The sequence below is a fragment of the Dasypus novemcinctus genome, chromosome 11 (genome assembly GCF_030445035.2).
Source record: "Dasypus novemcinctus isolate mDasNov1 chromosome 11, mDasNov1.1.hap2, whole genome shotgun sequence".
Lineage (NCBI taxonomy): Eukaryota > Metazoa > Chordata > Mammalia > Cingulata > Dasypodidae > Dasypus > Dasypus novemcinctus.
The window spans coordinates 77,676,556-77,695,701 of NC_080683.1; positions in this window are offsets into that span (position 1 = coordinate 77,676,556).

Here is a 19,146-nt window from a genome sequence, read left to right on the forward strand (position 1 = left end):
TACTAATATACATGCACACTGGAATGGAAAATTATTTAAATGGATTTTAGATGGTGGAAGTTAGGCTACTCAGTACTGCTAGGAGATAAACAAGGAAAAGAGAATGATCCACATGGTAATGGAGTGAAGTTAGACACATCATTAAGAACTCATATTTAGCTTAATATAAATACAGAGGGTTTTATTTAGAAATATTTATTGGATAGTGTATATACATAAATCCACTTTCTTTGTTAGTTGATGGGACCTAGAAGGAACAAAAATTCAATTACAAGAAGTGCTTCTACTATACAGGTTTTGGTTTCTAAATTCACTACATATTTAAAAGAACAGTAGCTCCTTGGAGAAATTACTGATTCTAGAACATAGGCAGGAAATATCAAAGATGATCCTGGAGCTTCATTGATGACAGAAATTAAGGAATTGGTTAAAAGTCACATGCACAAGCCCCATCCCCCAAAGAAAACTCTGTACACATAGACATAAATAATGATGAGGATAAGCAACAGGGACTTGGGGAGGAGAATTAGTGAAAGGGCCACGAAGATGTCCCAGTGGCAAAACTGGGACGATTTTAGAAACAAAGTGTAAACTAAACATCCGTGTTTCCATATTGACATAAAAAAATAATTAGATAAATAGTGGAGAAGAGATTAATCTCCCATGTAGAAGAATTCCAAGTCATTTATGTAGATACCCTGAACTATAACTTCTAATGCCCTAGGTATATGCTGTACATAGTGACTTTATTCCAAAGAATAAGGCATTGGGGAGACAGAAATAGAGCAATTTATAATGACAAAACTTGACAAAGTTAGATAATCAAGGCTAACATCAATGGTATGTAAATTATGTTGATAGTATGAGCTATTGATATTATGTGATGAAAATGGCACTTTGTCTCTATTTTCCTTCTCTCCCAAACAGATAATCCCAATCTGATCGTAAGATAAAACATCAGCAAATTCCAGTTGAGGGACAGTCTATGAAATACCTAATAAGTACTAATAAAAAATGACAAAGTATTTAAAAACAAGGAAAATTTGAGAAACCTTAATGGCCAAGAGGAGCAGGACAGAACAACGAACACTAGGCAAAAACTAAGGGAATATGAAAAAAATATGGACTTTATATAATATTTTATCAATATTGGCTCATTAATATTAATAAATTGCCATACTAATGTTAACTATTATAATAGGGGAAACTTGGTGTTAGGTAGATGGGAATTAACTAAGGGAATATGAAAAAAATAGGGACTTTAGATAATATTGTATCAATATTGGCTCATTAATATTAATAAATTGCCATACTAATGTTAACTATTATAATAGGGGAAACTGGGTGTTAGGTAGATGGGAACTCTCCAGGTATTTTCACAGTTTTTCTGTAAACATGAAACAATTATAGAATTAGTTTATAAACAAAAAATTAAACCTCATACCCATTAACATTAACTCCCCGTTCTCCCTCAACCCAACCCCACACACAAATCCTTTCCCTCCTTATTATCTGGCAATCATTAATTGGCTTTCTGTCTCCATATTTACCTATTCTGGACTTTTTATGTAAATGGTCTCATACAAAATGTTGTCTTTTGTGACAGGTTTCTCTAATGTAGAATAATGTTTTCAAGCTTCAGTCATACTTTAGTATGTATCAGTGCTTCACTTCTTTTTCTTGCTAAATATTTTTCCATTGCATGTATATAACACATTCATTTGTTCATTTATGAGTTGGTGGAAATTATTGTTTCCACTTTTTGGTTTTTATGACTAATGTTGCTATGAACATTCACAATTTTGTGTGGCTTTATCTTTTTCATTTTATATACATACATATATATATATACACATACATACATATATATATATATATTCAAGTAGTAGAGTTGCTGGGTTATATGGTTAAATATACTCAACATTTTGAGAAACTGCCAAACTGTTTTCCAAAACACCTATACCAATTTACATTCCTGCTGGCAATATATGACTTTTCAGTTTCTCCATATCTCTTCCAAAACTTGTGTTTATCTATTTGTTTTGTTTCATGTTTTCAATGGTATATTGTCATGAAATAGTTGGACAAAATATGTTTTTCTTTGGGATTCTTAAAATGTTGAAAATTACCCTAATTCTCTGTTAATCCAGAGCGATTAAGGCCCAGAGATTGGGGAATGGGCCTTTCTGGCTAAGGGAAGGGGTGAAGGGATTTAGTCAGACTCATGTTGGGGAAGGCACAGAGGATATGCAGATCCCAGTTCCAAGCAGAGTGTCCACTGAGAGGGCTCATTGTCTTCATGCTTGTCCAGGTGGGCCATGGAACTACAGATGTCTGTGGAACTACAGAAGCTGATCCTGGTCTATTATGCTATCTTCTTGCCTCCATGGACCTTATTCATCCCAGTCAGAAGAGCATGAAGGATCTCAAAGGATATGTTCTTCCCTTCTTTATTGTGATTCAGCCACAACAAGGCTGACTAGTCACTCTCTTCCTTCCATCTGCAGAGACTTCACTTTGTTCAACTTCGAGTTAGCTTCTTTTTTTCTCCCTCTGAGCTCCCTCAACAGCACAATTTATTCCATTTGTTATATTTTCCCAGGAAATCCAGGGTCATCCCTTGACTACAGACTGACATCATCTTGAAATGGACTGGCATGCCAGCATAGGTCCCCAGTGTCATCATGTACTGAACATGCTCTGTTCAGTTCTTTGTGTGAAGACAATTTTTCTCAAGAGAGGATTTTGTCTGTGTTCTAAACCAAGATGGGCTTTAATGTTGTTAGGGCCATCTGTCCTTCACAAACCAGTTTCCCACCGCTCTTCTGGAGCTCTCTTCATTTTTCTCATTGTGGTTTTGTTTTGCCATTCTCCAATGACTAATGACGTTGAACACCTTTTCATGTGCTTATTGAACATTTGTATATCATCTCTGGAGAAATGCTCATTGAAATAGTTTACTTCTTTTTAATTAGGTTATTTATCTTTATATTAGTAAGTTTTAAGTTTGAGAAATAATTTGAACTCTAACTTAGTTCTTCTTTTTCAACATTATTTTGGCCATTCTGTGTCCTTGAGCTTTCTTATGAATTTTATAATTAGAAGTCAATTTTGGTTAAAAAAGGAGGCTAGAATTTTTATAAGGATCACATTGAATCTGCAGATCTCTTGGGGAATATTGCCATCTTAACAATCGTATGTCTACCAAACCATGAACTTCTCTAATTTCTCTCAATGATGTTTTACAGATTTTAGTGTATAATTCTTAAACTTATTTTGTTAAAATTATTACTACATATTTTATTCATTTTGATGCTTATTGCAAATGGATTTTTTTCTTAATTTAACTTTAGGATTGGTCATAACTAGTGTATGGAAATAAAATTGTTGTCTATTGATCTTGTATCCCACAAACTTGCTGATCTTTTTTTGTTAGTTATAATAGTTTTTAAGTGGATTCCATAGATTTTCCACATACAAAATAATGTCCTATAAAACTAAAAATTGTTTTACTTCTTCCTTTCTAATACGTATATAATTAACTTATATTTCTTGCCTAATTTTCCTGATTAAATCATCTATTAAAATACTCAATAGAAGTAGTGAATGTGGACATCTTTGTCTTATTTCTTTTCTTAGAGGTAAAGCATGCAGATGATGGCCATATTAGCTATGGACTTTTAGCTGATGCCCTTTCTCAGATTCAGGTTATTTTTTATGTGTGTGTTTGTTTTTTTCACCCTGAAAGAGTGTTGTTGTTTTGTAAATATTATATTTTTGCACTTATTGAGAAAATCATGTGGAATTTTTCCTTTATTCTATTAATACGGTTACATTGCATTAATTGATTTTTAGCAAGTTTTTCATAACTTACTAGGCTTATTTACATGAATGACATTTTCAAATACTAAAATGACAAAACAAAATATAAAATAACAAATGCTAATTATAATGTCATAAAATCACACAAACACGATGAACCATGAGATTATTACCTTAGATTTGACAGTGTCGAAACATCAAAGAGCTTGTATCTTAGCAAAAAAGTGTTTTTTTAATATATAGTTTTTTATTTTTTTAAAAGTATTTAAGATTACTTTGTATTTAAGTATTTAAGATAAATGTTACATAAATATATAGGGGATTCCCACATGCCCCACTTCCTACCCTTCCCACATATCCCCCCCTTAACAACATCCTTCATTATTGTGGTGCATCTGTTACAATTGATGAACATATTTTGGAGCATTGCCACTGAGTGTGGATTATACTTTACATTGTAGTTTACAGTCTCTCCCACACAATTTTGTAAGTTATGAAAAAAATATATAATGGCCTGTGTCTGTCGTTGCAATGTTATTCAGGACAATTTCCAAATCCTGAAAAAAATTTCCATATTACAGCTGTTTTTCTTTCTCCTTTCTCTCAGAACCTCCCGTGGCCACTGCCTCTACATCAATGATAAAAGATCTTCCATTGCTATAAGTCTACAGTAGAATAATAGTAAGTTTACTCTAGTGCATCATTTGTTCCCTTATACTGAGGATTCTGGGATGGTGATGCTCATTCCACCTCTAATTGAGAGGGGGATTAGATCTCATGGGGCAGATTGATGGGACTATCTTGCTTGCAATGCAGACTCTGTCTGTTCCTTGGGATATTTGTTGTCCATTGCCATCTCCTTGTTAGTTGTCCTGGATGAGGCCAAGGAACTAGACAGTAGGTGTTGCAACTGTGTTGAGATTCAGGGTCCAACTGGCACATGGACAGTCCAAAGATTTAAGTCTCTTGGACATGTACATATCAACTCTAGTACTGACTATAGGTTCAAATAGATGGCACAGAAGAGCCATGTTTAGGGAAACCACAACTGAGTCCAACTCTGTCACATTGGGAATCATAAATTCCAAAGTAGGGCCCACTGGCAGGCTGCCAAATTCCTGAGTTTTTGATGAGAAAGCTTGAGATATTTAAGAATTGTGAATCCTTCATCTAGAACTCTTTTACTAAGATATATTCAATAACAATTGAAGCCAATATTTCAAAATAGTCATAATAAAAATTGAATAATGAGACAAATATCTACAGAATTATCCCTCTTTTGGGTATTCCCTGAGTTATAAACATCTACCAGTGTTAAGGTTCACAAGGAAACAGGATAATGGCTTTTCCTGAGGAGAAAAATTTTTGTTCACATGATAATATGATTCCATTTACTTGTTTTCTCTGCACAGAAGTTTTAAAAAATTAGAAAATGAGATGACCATTCAGAAGACAGCCTTTGTAATTTTGCCTCTGGTTAACTTTGTGGCACTTTTAAAGAGTACAACCTTTCCTCAAAGTTCAGGCCTTTGAATTTTCTTACCTGGCTGGCATAAACTACTCCCTGTAGGCCCTCTTCCCAAATCTGATGTTACTATGCCAGACTTTTGCCTCTACTGAATTAAAATTTTAACTATTAGGTTGGAAAGAAACCAGGTAATTTAGATCATCTAACATGTTAATGACTGATAACAGCTCAATAGGTCACCCTTTTGAAGCGTTTGTATTAAAAAATTAAAAAAGGAGTTTAGGTACAAAGACTTCACTCTAGATAGTACAGCTCTAAGTGTAGTATGTCAAGCAAAATGGCAGGTATGTGTAAGTATTTTTGCATTTGTTAGGTCTAGGGCTTTATTTATTTATTTTCATTCCTGGGAAACCTGGGAAAAGTCCCACTTGGTGATGGTATATAATCTTTTTTTTTTAAAGATGTTTTATTTGGCTTGATTTTGGGGGGGGAGGGTTGAGATTTTTCTATCTATAGTCATAAAAGAAACTGGTCTATAGTTTCTCTTTCTTCCATTATCTTAGTCTCTCTGATATACTATAATGTGAAATACTGGAGTCATAGACTAATTGGGAAGGGTTCCATTATATTCTTTCTATGCTATTTGCTTGAAGAGTTTGTGACATATTGGTATTGACTTTCTGTGTGCTATACTTTACCACTGAAGCCATAAACCTAGGCTTTTCTTTGTGAGAGTAGTATTTTAAATACTACTTCAATCTGTTCACTTATTGTAGTCTTATTCAGATTTTCTATTTCTTCTTGAGACATGTTCAGGAGTTTTCATTTTTTCAGGAATTTATCCATTTCATGTAAGTTGTCTAATTTGTTGGAATGCACTTGTTCATAGCCTTCTTTTATACTCCTTTTTATTTCTGCAAGGTCATTAGTGAGATTCCCTCTTTCATTCCTTATTTTACTAATGTGTGTCTTCACCCTTTTGTATTGGTCAAACTAGCTAAAATTTTGTTGATCTTTTCAAAGGAAAAAATAGTTTTATGGATTTTCTCTATTGTTTTTCATTCTTGATTTCATTTATTTCTGTTCTTATCTTTATTATTTCCTTCATTCTTCTACCTTTAGGTTTAGATTGCTCTGTTTTTTTAATTCTCCTAAGGTGAAAGTTTAGGTTATTGATTTCATATCTCTCTCTTCTTTTTTAGAAAGGTATTTGCAGCTATAAATCATTCTCTAATTACTGCTTTAGTTACTTCCCAAAAGTTTTGGTATGTTGTGTTTCTCTTTATAGTTCATCTCAAGCATCTTTTTTTTTTTTTGCTGTGGTTTCTTCTTTGATCCATTAATTATTTGTGTTTTATTTTGTTTAATTTCCACATATTTGTGAGTTTCTGAAATCTTCTACCAATTTCAAATTCCATTCCCCTGTGGTCAGGGAGTATAGTTTCTATGATTTCAGTCCTTTTAAATTTATTGAGTATTATGTTATGACCTAGCATATGGTCTATCCCAGAATAAGTTCCATGTGTGTTTGATAAGATTGTATATTTTATTTTTGTTGTGTGGCATGTTCTTTAGATGTATGTTTATAGTGTTGAAGTCTTTTATTTCTTTTCTGGTCTAAATTTTTATCCATTATTGAAAGTGGGATATTGAAGCTTCCATTATTGTTCAACTTTCTATTTCTCCCTAGATTTTGCTCCATGTATTGAGGGGCTTTTTTCAAAGTTTTTGCATCTTATTTGTATTCCTCCTTTCTGTAGTGATTTCATTTGAATCAATTTTGTCTGCTATTATTATCGACACTCCAGAATATTTATGGATATTTTTTGCGTAGTATATCTATTTTTTCCAGCCCTTGACTTTCAACTTATTGGTATCTTTGAAACAAAAGTGTTTATTTTGTAGACAGCATAAAGTTGTATGATGTGTTTTTAAAATATTTTGTATAGTCTGACAACTTTTGCCTTTTTGTTGAATTGTTTAATCCATGCATGTTTAGTATTAATATTAACAGTTGAATTTACTCTTCCATTTTTCTTTAAAAAATCTCTTTGATGCCATTTTGTTCTCTGTTATTCTTTTACTTCTTTCTTTTGCATAGTGTGTGTTTAGTAGTATAACATGCTGATTCCTTAAGTGATTTTCTAACTATACAGTTCTAGTTATTTTCCTAATTGTTGCACTAAAATATATCTTTTAATTTATCAAAATCAGTTTCAGATTTATACTAATATAATTCCACTGAGATATAGACTCATTACTGCTACGTAGCTTTGTCTTCTACCTGCTTTTTATAGTATTATTGTTATGCATGTTTTGTTGATATATTTTAAAAATCCAACAATTGACTTTTATAATTTTATGTAGTTTTATATAATTTTGTGCAATTTTATTCCTTTTAAATAAAGTAAGATTAGGAAGGAGATCATATACATACTTACATAATTTGCCATATTAACTTTCTTATTTATCACTTGTGGTTCTTTGCATTTTTTCATGTGTATTCCAGATACCATCTCGGTGTTATTTCCGTACTCCAATACAACTTTGCTACAATCTGCCTCTGAGTTATTGTTAACTATATAACATTTCTCTTCTGTATTATGAATATGTTCCTATTATTGTAGATAATTATTTTATAGTTCAGTTAAAAGAAGAGACTGTAAAATGCAATTACAATGTCTTCAGTGATTTTCTACACACTTCTCTTTGCCAGTCCTTTGTGTTTGTCTGTGTACATGTATGATGTGTGCATATGCATGTGCATGTGTGTATGTTGTGTGGATTTAAACTAATGGCTGGTGCTAACTTTCAGCCTGAAGACCTTGCTTTATTAGTTTATATGGAAATATCTTCATTAGAAAAGTCACAGAAAACTGTTAAGCAGTTATCTCACCCAGATCTTACCAACCAACATTTCAGGCTGGGTACTCTACTTTGCAACTTGTTATATATGTAATAAACTTTATTTTTAGGAATAATAGGGTTACAGAATTTTAGGTTTACTGAAGAATTGCACAGAATGTACAGAGAGTTCCCATATACCCTCCCATGCACATAATTTCCCATATTATTAATGTCCTTTATTCATGTGGTACATTTATTATAATTGATGAAACCATATTAATACGTTTGTATTTATTGTGTATAGTTTATGTTAGGATTCACTGTTGTGTTGTATAGTTCTATGTTTCCATAGTTTTTGACAGAGCCCTTAGATGTGAACTTCCCAAAGTTCTGTTACAAATATGTCAGTCCCTTTCAGAGAGCTACAGAAGTCTCTTCTTACCACCTCTGTCTCCCTGGGAAGCACCTCTGCATCACTGCTGGGGTGTGTGCAGTGTTCTCTTTGAATGATACCCCTGCTCTATAAGCAATACACTGGGAGGGAATGGAGGCCCCTGATCTTCTTGGCATTCTTGGCTTGTCCTCTTACAGGCTTGCACCTTCTCTGGCTGCCTGGCACCTATGAGGCTATTGGTGTGGGAGCAGTCAAATCCTAGCGTCTTCAGCCTGCTATACTTGGATAGAGTTTCCATTCTATATGTAGGGATTGGTTAGAAGAAGGAATCCCCCACCCCTGGGCTGCACTTGCCTATAATAGAGCTTCTTCAGCCTGGGGTTGGTATGATAAGAAATGCTGCTCACTTGTCCTTCCCAGGGAAAAACCATTCCCCTAGATGCAAAGCTTTGGGGAAGAAGAGCCCTATATTCTGGGTACTTCCTGCCCAAAGTAAAGCTACCATTACACTGAGCAGGGGGTGGAAAAGAAAGTGGTTATAACCAAATGCCATAGATTCTTGATTTCTTACTGAAATTTAGCAGATTCCTTACCTGTTTTTATTCAAACCACAGTGGCCAATAACTATCAAACACCCATTATGTGTCAGGCATTGTGCTAGTGCTAGAAATTGTGAGCATGTGAGTGAGTCCCTACCATCCTTGCCTCAGGAAACTGACAACCTAGTGAGAAAATGTAATGTTAAATAATCACAATGCTAATGAGGGTTTAGAAAGAAAAGTGCCTATGCCAAGTAAAGGAGACTTAACTTTCTCTGGAATGGGTGTTCCTGAAAGGCTTCCCAGAAGACTTGTCATTTAAGTAAGAATATAATGAAGTGGGAGGAAGGTAAGATAGTTCAAGTCAAGTGAGGAACGTTATATGGAAAAAGTATAGTAGGTTTCTCACATGAAAACATACCAGCAGGTCTAAAGCAATAGTGACAGAGGGAAATCAACTCAAGTAAAACCAGGTGGTGTAGGTAGGCCTGGTGGTTCAAAAGAGTGTAGAATCTGCTAAAATATTTCAACAAAGGTATAAATAACTAATTAAAATTTTAATTACTTTGATAATCATGATTTTTAATAGTAATACAATTAAAACTAAATGATTATTATAGTATGGGAGAATTCTGGGTTGCTAATAGCAGGTGGCAAATCATTTGAGGGAAAGAAAGACTAAAATAAGACCACACAGAAAATGACTTATTCCTTAAGATTATTGGCTAGTTTTGCATGTAATCAAATTTAATTACCAATACTGGGGATGGAAGAGAGAATATCAGAAATTTTCCAAAATCAGGGCTTGGATTCAGAAATGTATTTTGTCCAGTGGAAACTGCAGATGTATATGTCTTACCATCAGCATTTCAGGAATTGGCTATATACCTACTTTAAACTGACAACCTAAAGTTTATTTTGATCCCCAAAAGCATTACTTAGTTTGTTTCATTGAATCCCTTATTTACTTTCTAATTTGGTATTCATTCAACAAATGTATTTACTGTTTACCTAGTGCAGGTGGATAAAAGATCTGCCTGCTCTTTATGATTTAGCCTAGCTAAAAAGAACATATTTAGAAGTGCTCACAAAGATCCAGTTTCAAGAACATTGCCTGGGTACAATTATGTGTCTGAAAACAGTAAATACATTCTAAGGCATTCAGAGACAAAAAATGTATTAACTTCTGATATTCTACGCTAACAAAAATGGACATAATTCCCCGATATTTGCATTTTTATCATGTCCTTTTCACCTCAATAGCTTTTTGAGATAAATTAGGCATGCCATACATGTGCAAGTACTAAGAATTATAATAAAGGTGATATAGGACAGCTAGTTCCCTTTATAACTCTGAGGTGAAAGTAGACCTTCAGTTGTTATAGCAACCTTCAATTAATGAAAACTCATCAGTCATTGCTCTACAATGCTTAATAGATATTTCCATTAAATATGATTAAATATTCCTTTCTGAATCCAAAGGCATAGCTAAAGTTAAAAGCCATATTAGAAAAATTAAGATAGATATATCTTCAATTGTTCAATGAAGAAAAATCAAGCAAAATCTTCTCTTCAAATTTTGGTTTTGCAAAAATGGCTGCAACTATGTTGCTAATAAAACATTAATAGCTTTTACATAGATATCTTTTCATGTGGATTATTGGTCATTATGAGTTTCCATAAGGCTAGTGGGAACCCATTTTATGATAAAGATAATAATGATGTGATGATGATCACTGAAAGAAATTTATGCTAATAATATCCATATTAATTGACAGATAAATATGAATGGGTAATTTTATTCTAATCAAAATAATTCTCTCCAAACTCTAGAAAATACATTAACATGAACAAAAGGTTGAAAAGTCAAATATCATGTCAATGGATGTACCTTTAAGAAACAGGACTTGAATATTTAAGTTACTATTTATAAAAGGCTATTCATATATTATCTCTAATCCTCAATACAGTCCATGTAGATTTTATTTGGTCTATTATGTAAATTTGGAAATGGAGTCAATGAAAATTAAAATTAAGTAACTTTTGAAGGGTCAACACAATGAAAATGTAGGAGAGCAAGGGTTTGTGCCAGGTCTGTGCAGTGCCAAAAATCCATCATATTTTCATCAGACTATATTCTCTCCTTATAATATTATTGAGGTTATGACCTTAAAACAGTATGTAGCACTTCAAAGTCTACAAACTACTTCATAAAATTCCAGTGCCCTTATTTTAACTACTCGCCGAAATGACAAAAACGCATATCTAAGTTTATTAGCTATCTGCTAATAAGATTTGAAGTTTAATGCACAACCCAGGGTAATGTAAAAAGTAACTGGAACATGATTAGAAAATAAAATATTCTGTGATTCAGTGATCTGTGGTGTGGACCTTGGTACAGAGTCTAAAAGCTACAACTTGTCTCAGTTAATTGCATGTACTTTACCTTTTCTTCAGGTTCCCAAAGAAACTAGCCTGAATTAAAAACAGTATAATCTATTCTTGTGTCCATCATCAGGCCACCTGAAACATTTTTACTCTATATGTATAATGGAGGAAAATGAATATTAAATAAATCCTCATTTTTTTTGTAGCAGCAAAATGAATACATTTGGAAGAGAGACCTGGGCTTAATCCCTAGTCTTTCCAGATACTAACTAAAATTCCTTAAATAACAAAAATATTTAAAATAATTCAACCTGTACTGATCACAATGTGCTAGACACATTAGCTAGTTATGCTTTCCATATATTTTCAGGTAAGAAAATATGTCTCTTTACCTTCATTTTCCTTATTGAAATGGGAAGGAGAACACCTACCTCATAGTTTTATGGTGAAGATCTGATGGAGGATACATGCCTAAGAGCAGAGGCACTGAATCACTTCATCCTGGATTTGAATTCTGATTTTTTCCACTTATCTCTGTAATCAGTGGCAAAGCCTGTGGGCTTTTTTTTTTTATTTGCTTATTACATCTGTAAGGTACTTGATTTGTAGGATTGTTTGAGGAATCCAATACATTTAACAGTGTTTACAAAATGCCGAAAGGATTAGTTGTTAGTATTATTAATAATAATGTTATAAACATGTGTATGTTATCTGGTGCTTTGGTGGTGCTCACCAAAGAGTAAATACCTTCATTTTGTATGCATGCCTTACAGCTAATAACAACATATTAACCAGTTAACGTGAACAGATGAAGACACTGATGAAATCACAACAAAGCAACCTAAAATGAAGTTCAATTTCACAACTATTTATTGCATGCCTCTTTCTTCCTCTTCCTCCTCCTTTTAGGAGTAATATTTATTGAGTGCTCTACATAAATTAAATCATTTAGTCCTCCCAATGATTACTTGAAATAGAACCTATTATTTTCCTCATTATATAAAGAAACTGAGGCTAAAAATGTGTAAGAAAGTTACCCAAAATCAAACAAAATATTTTGTTGTTATTAATTGGAATAAAGTTTAAAAATAAGAAAAAATAATGCCCAAAGAGCTTTTGCTGAGTAAAATATTGCACAAGACATTATCTCTGCCTTATAGGAACTTAAAATCTAATTGGAAAATCAATCTCTTACATAAATGATGTTAATCCAAGACAGTATTAATACTTTATAAAGGTTTTCATGAGAAGGTCAAATAAAATCTTCTTATTCAAATAACTCCAAGTTTAAAAATGAAATAAAATAACCAAAATGATTAATTACAAGTGTATATTAGATGCACAATATGTGAAAAAAGAGAAAAGTCTTTTATTATTATTTTGAATTTTGGATGCTTTAGTAAATTTATTTTTCTTAATTCTATAGTAGAAAACCTAATAATTTCTTTGGAACTCATACTGTTTACCTGAAAACAATTTTAAAAATAATAATAATAACTTAATTTGAGTTGCTATTAAGTTCAAGAATTATATTAAATGCTTCTCACAAATAAACTGATTTAATTTTTACAACAACCCTTTAAGACACGCACTATTCTGTATCCATTTTTACAGAAGAACCTTTTGAGTCAAAAAGAACTTTTAGTGACTTGCCCAAAGATGCTCAGCAAGAAGTTCTATAGTCTAGAGTTAAATTTAAGGATCTGATTCCATCAGAGGCTCTACTAAGTTGAACAAATGAGATCGGTACACTTGCATACGACAGCTGGAAAATGTGCTTACTAAAAAAAATTCTTAATTTAAGCAGTTCTGAAAATTCTAATACCTTCCCCAGATCTAGCTGGGCTGGTTTTCTATTAATCTAATCCTAGTAATTACTCTTACTCTTTGTTCTTAGTTCCCAGAAGGACATTTACCAGACCTTCCCAGTTCTGCTTACAGGAATTACAGGAATAAAATAACATCTCAAAACAAAACCACAGAATGATGTCAATAGGAAGTTTGTGCACTTATACCTAAATCTAAACTATGGTTGACAAATCACTGAAACTGAGACAACAGAAATAAGTTTTGCGTGCATGTGAAACCAGATTGAGACACCTGCCTGTACCTTCCTCACAAGACCTGGAAAAATCCATCATCACTGACCTTGCAAGAAGGTGTCACATGGCCATCATTTGATCCTGGAACCCTAACCTCGTTTCTTTACCTATAAAAGCCCTAGTTCACATTCTTACTTTGAATTGATTTGGGGAAGATTCCCCTTGTTCGTTGTTTATGCACTTGAGATAAATCACACTGAGAGATGTGTTTCTCTTTCGTGGTGCCAGATTGGGTGGATTCTCCTATTGGAAGTGGCCGTGCTTATGGTAACACATATAAGTGGAGAGTAGTATAAGAAGGGAAATCTATATTGAAAGAAGATAACATATTTTAGGTTTAGGTAATAAAAATGGATGCTATCAAATGAGAAATTCAATGGAGTTGTTTGAAGGAACTGTCCAGTTATGGAGAGAGAGACTACACAATTTGAAAATCATGAATCTACAATGCTGATTTAAGTTTAAGAAGAGAAATGGAATCAACAAAAGAGATAGAAAGTGAATTGCATAGGAAGCGCTACCCTTTGCAAAAGATGTATCGCTCTCTCCACATACTGAAAATATTTTATTGAACCCACATGCAAATGAGATAAATAGAAATTAAAAGTGGATAATCACATGATAGATTTCCTTATGAAAGACTGGAGGACTTTGATTGTGTGGGGGAAGGGAGATTTTTGTTTAGTGAAAAAAGAATATGATCACAACAGTCTAGATTTGCCTCAAAAGTAAATGGGATTACGCTGAACATAGAATCTCTGGAAATTCTTGCATCTCAATGACCTATGGGATCCCCGATGTCTGCATGGTGGTTTGCTGTAAATAAACCAGCTGCTCCTGAATCCAAGCTGCCTCCTCCTCTCCATATTGCTCACTATTGCAGGAAAGTTCTAATTTTAGAGTGGGGAATGGTAAAGAGAATGGTCCTGGTGGATTTGGGGAACTGTATTAGGTTGCAAATAATTGTGGTAGCTTGCTGTCTAGATTATTTTTCCATGCCCCTTCTGTCTAAGGGGGTCAAATCCACTTGATTACAATCCAGTTGCAATTGCTAATATTCATTTAATAAAATGTATGAAATTCACATTAGTAATAATAAAAGTTACAAAAAAGTCAAAATCTGCCTAAAACAAGGATATGCAATTAAAGGAAAAAATACATTGCCTGTGAGAAATTTGTTCAAAATTTATATCATACCATTATCTAAATTCTAGCAGAAACCACTCCAATTATAATAATGATAATAAAACTTGAATAAAGGCAAAATATATGAATTATCATAAAAGACCAAATTAGAGGTAATGAGAGACTGAATTTGAGGCCGCATGTATGGGAAAAATAAAGGGTGGGATTGTTTTAATGATTGAGTATACACTTACCATAGTCCTGGTATATACATGCAAAAATATAAAAATAGAAGGATTTTAGAGAAAGCATTTTAAAACAATATTTTGCTTGTTCTCAACAGTGATCCCCTAAAAGAAAAATAAAATATGAAACAAAGTATGTAAGGGGCCGAAAGTAGCACAATGCTTGAATTTCTGTTCAAAAACAATTTTCTGGGGCTTTTAGAACTCCTTTACCTTACACAGCATAGGTAAATTGAGGCATACAATGCCATTTTGGCATTTATCATCATCATCGTATAACTTAGTAACTACTACTACTATTATTGCCATTAATAAATTATAGTATAAATAATGGTAACATTTGATTAATCTTTCTTTTCCTTTCAGAAAAACATTTATATATTCCTTTTAACATTAGCTAATCTATAATATCTGAAATAAATTACATTTTTCAGCTCTCTCTGTTAATCTTTCTTTCCCATGGAATTTATTCTATCAATATTGAAAAAGTCTGGGATTCGAATAGGAAATCAGTGTGTGCTTTAGTCATTTTTGATGCTATTATCTTGATTCTAAAAAAAATAATTTCTACATATTGTAAAACTAGAAACTTATAATACTGTTATAATGCCCTTCTCCTGGGTAAGGGTTCATTGGTATTGTAGAAATAAAAATTAGGCATTTAAACAATGTGCCATCAAGCTAAAACAATATGCTTTCCCTAGGAATTCTACTGTCAGTCCCATGAAAAAGGTGGGAGGGGGAGTTAAAGAGTATATCATAATTTAGATGAGAAGAAAATATTTGTTCAACCAGGCAACACATGAGAAACTCTGGATTTATACTCCACACCATGCAGATGAATGAGGATCCTAAGAAATCTGAGTTAATGCCTATGAACTAGTTCTAGAAATTTAGTACAGTGAATAAGAGAATAAGTATATTATTCCTTCTCACTCATGTTAACATTGATTTTCATGTGTTTATGAAGGACAAAGAGCATAAATTGCTAGTGTTCTATCTTTTTTATGAGAATTGCCCATGTGAAAGGAAGATAACTGTAACAGCAAACCAAGTGAAATTTCTTGACTTTCAAGGTGGTGGCAATTAGCATTACTTTAGATAATTGATGCAATTTTATGTAAACAAAGCTTGCTCCAAAGAGGTCAGTATAAAGCCTTTAATAGGTGACAAGTATAGAGCTGCAACTAGCTTCAACATTTATAAAAAGTAAATAGTAAATATTTGAACATTTCAGCCTATTTTTGTATTGTCAGTTTTATTAAGATATGGTCTAGATTGAATTTGATCCCCAAAAGGTGCTAATCCCCAGTACAATAGAATATGAATTTATTTGGAAGTAGGATCATTACAAATGGAATTAGGCAAGTTAAAAATTAAATTATACTGGAGTAGGATGGACACTTAATCCAATTTGACTGGCGTCTTATAAGAAGAGGAAATTTGGATACAGACTGGAAGAGAAACTCAGGAGAAAACGCCATGTGGTAACAGAGGCAGATAATATCTCGGATTGCAGGCGACCCGCCAGAGGCTATACGAAGCTTGGAACAGATTCTCTTTCCCAGACTTCAAAGGAAGCATGGCCCTGCCAAAAATTGATTTCTGACTTTTGGCCTTCAGAGCTGAGAGATAATAAATTTCTGTTGCTTTAGGTCTCCCAGTTTGAGATTCTTGGTTATAGTAGCCTTAGAAAACGGAACAGAAATACTTTACGTACAGTAAAATTTACCCCTAAAGTATGCTGAGTTTTTGGTGAGTGTACACATTAGTTTACTACCACAACAGTGAAGACAGAATATTTCCATCACCTCAACATGGTCCCTTATGGCCCATTGTGGTCAGTTTTCTCCCTCCACCCCAGAACCACTGTGACCATTTATTTTTCTGTGACTGTAGTTTGGACTTTTCCAGAATTTCCTATAATTGGAATCATAAAGTAGGTACATTTTTGCATTTTTTGTGTAAGTTGCAAAACATATATGTTGTAGCATATATCAATTATCCCTTGTTTTTTTGGGGTCCTAAGTAGTGTTTCATTGTATGGATGTACAACTTTATCCATTTCACTAGTTAATGGAGATTTCAAATGTTCCTTCCAGTATTTACCTGTTATGAATACAATTATTGCAGACATTCATAAAACAAGTTTTCAGGTGGTTTTATGGTTTCATTTCCATGCGGAATACCTTGCAGTGGAATTACCAGGTCATGTGATAAATCCATGTTCAACCACAAAAGGAATTGCCATACTAGAAAGTAGTTGTACCATGTATGAGGGTTCTGGTCATTCCACATCCTTATGAAGTCTTGATATTTTCAGTTTTTACGTATAAAATTTTTTAATTTTGGATATTCTAGTTGTTCTGAAGTGGCATTTCAATTTTATTTTAATTTGTATTTCTCTTCTAGTTGATAATGTCAGTATCATTTTATATGTTTATTTATCATCCATATATCTTCTTTGAAGGATTGTCTGTTCAAAGACTTTGCATATTTTAATTGGGCTATTCTCTTCTTATTAATGAATCACAAATATTATTCACATTTTGATATAATATGTTTTCATATACATGGCTTTCAGATATTTTCTTCCAATCAGTGACTTTTGAACAACAAAGTATTTTAATTTTGAGATCCATTCTTTCAGTTTTGTGTTTTTTTGGTGCCCTACCTAAGAAATCTTTGTCCATATCATATTTTGTTAAGTTGACCCCTAAATACTGTAGGATTTTGATAATATGGAAATGGCATTTTTAATTTCAAAGTCTGGTTGTTGCTCATTTATAGAAATACAATTGACTTTATTCTTCCTTTGTATCCTACAACTATGCTTAACTCACTTATTGGTTCTTACAGATTTTTATAGATTCCAAAGTATTTTCTATATACATGACCTTGTATCTATGAATAAAGAATTCTGTCATAGATGAACTCTTCTTTTCTAATCTCAATGCCTTTTATTTATATTCCTTGACTTACTACTCTGGCTAAGACATACAATAGAGTGTGAACTCTTTTCTACGCCATTGCTTAATTCCTCACCTTATGGATGAGTGTTTAGTCTTCCACCATTAAGTATTATGCTCTCAGTAATTTTTTCATAGTTGTTTCTTATCAGGTTGAACATACTGAACACATTTTCTTTCTCTCATTTATTTTGTTATATGCATCTGCAAAATTGCTAGTTCATTCTTTATCTGTTGATATGGAAATATATATTGGTGGATATTTCACCGAACAACTTTTCATTTCTTTGATAAGCACTACTTTATGATGTATTATTTTTTTATATATTGCTGATTTTGGTTTGCTAATGCTTTGTTAATGATATTTGGTCTGTGGTTTTGTTTTCTTTTATTCTCTTGGTCTGGCTTTGATATCAAGGTAAAACTAGCTTTACAAAATTCCAAACTCGGAAGAATTACCACCTCAATTATTTTATTAGGAAAGACTTTGTAGAATTAATATTATCCCTTTATCATTTTTTTTTAAAAACTTTAAGCCATGCTCTGCCTTAATCTTGTGGCAGATGGCTTTTGCCTTATGTCAATGCATGATGGTGGAAAGGGGAGCACGCAGCATTTCTAATCCTCTCATAGCACATGTTTACCTTATCTGGTATCAGGAAATCTTGCCTTAGAAGCAGATTTAGAAGATTTTGCCTCCTGTCAGAGCAGGGTGACCATTTCTTTCTCCCATGGCCTGCTGAAAGTGAAATAGTTTATCTCTTTTTTCCTTAGAGATGACTGCCACCATTTTAAATTAAGTTCACCTGGTTAGCTTATTAACTGTGCAGATCTAAAAGAAAATAATAATTTTGAAGATTCTCCATATTTTTAATTATTTATAGGATAGAAGTGAAATTCTTTTGTGGTTTTTAAAACCCTAGACAGAAATTATATAATTTCTTATTATAAAATAATTTTATTATCACATCTTTTCAGTGGAAGTTAATTAGCACACATAAACTAAGGAACCCCTAAAACTTTAAAAGGTTGTGCTATGTCTAAAGCAGTTAAATTCAAAAGATTCGGTCAAGAATTATTTCCTCAAAAGAGGATAAAATAATGTTTCAAAAGAGAAAAACCTCAGGAAATAAGATTTTAAATGGATTTTTAAACTTTTAGCATATAGTGTGCAAAGTTGAATTCAAATTCCCTAATGTGTGACTATGTCAGTATGTCCAGATATATTTAGCAATAAAGTATATGGC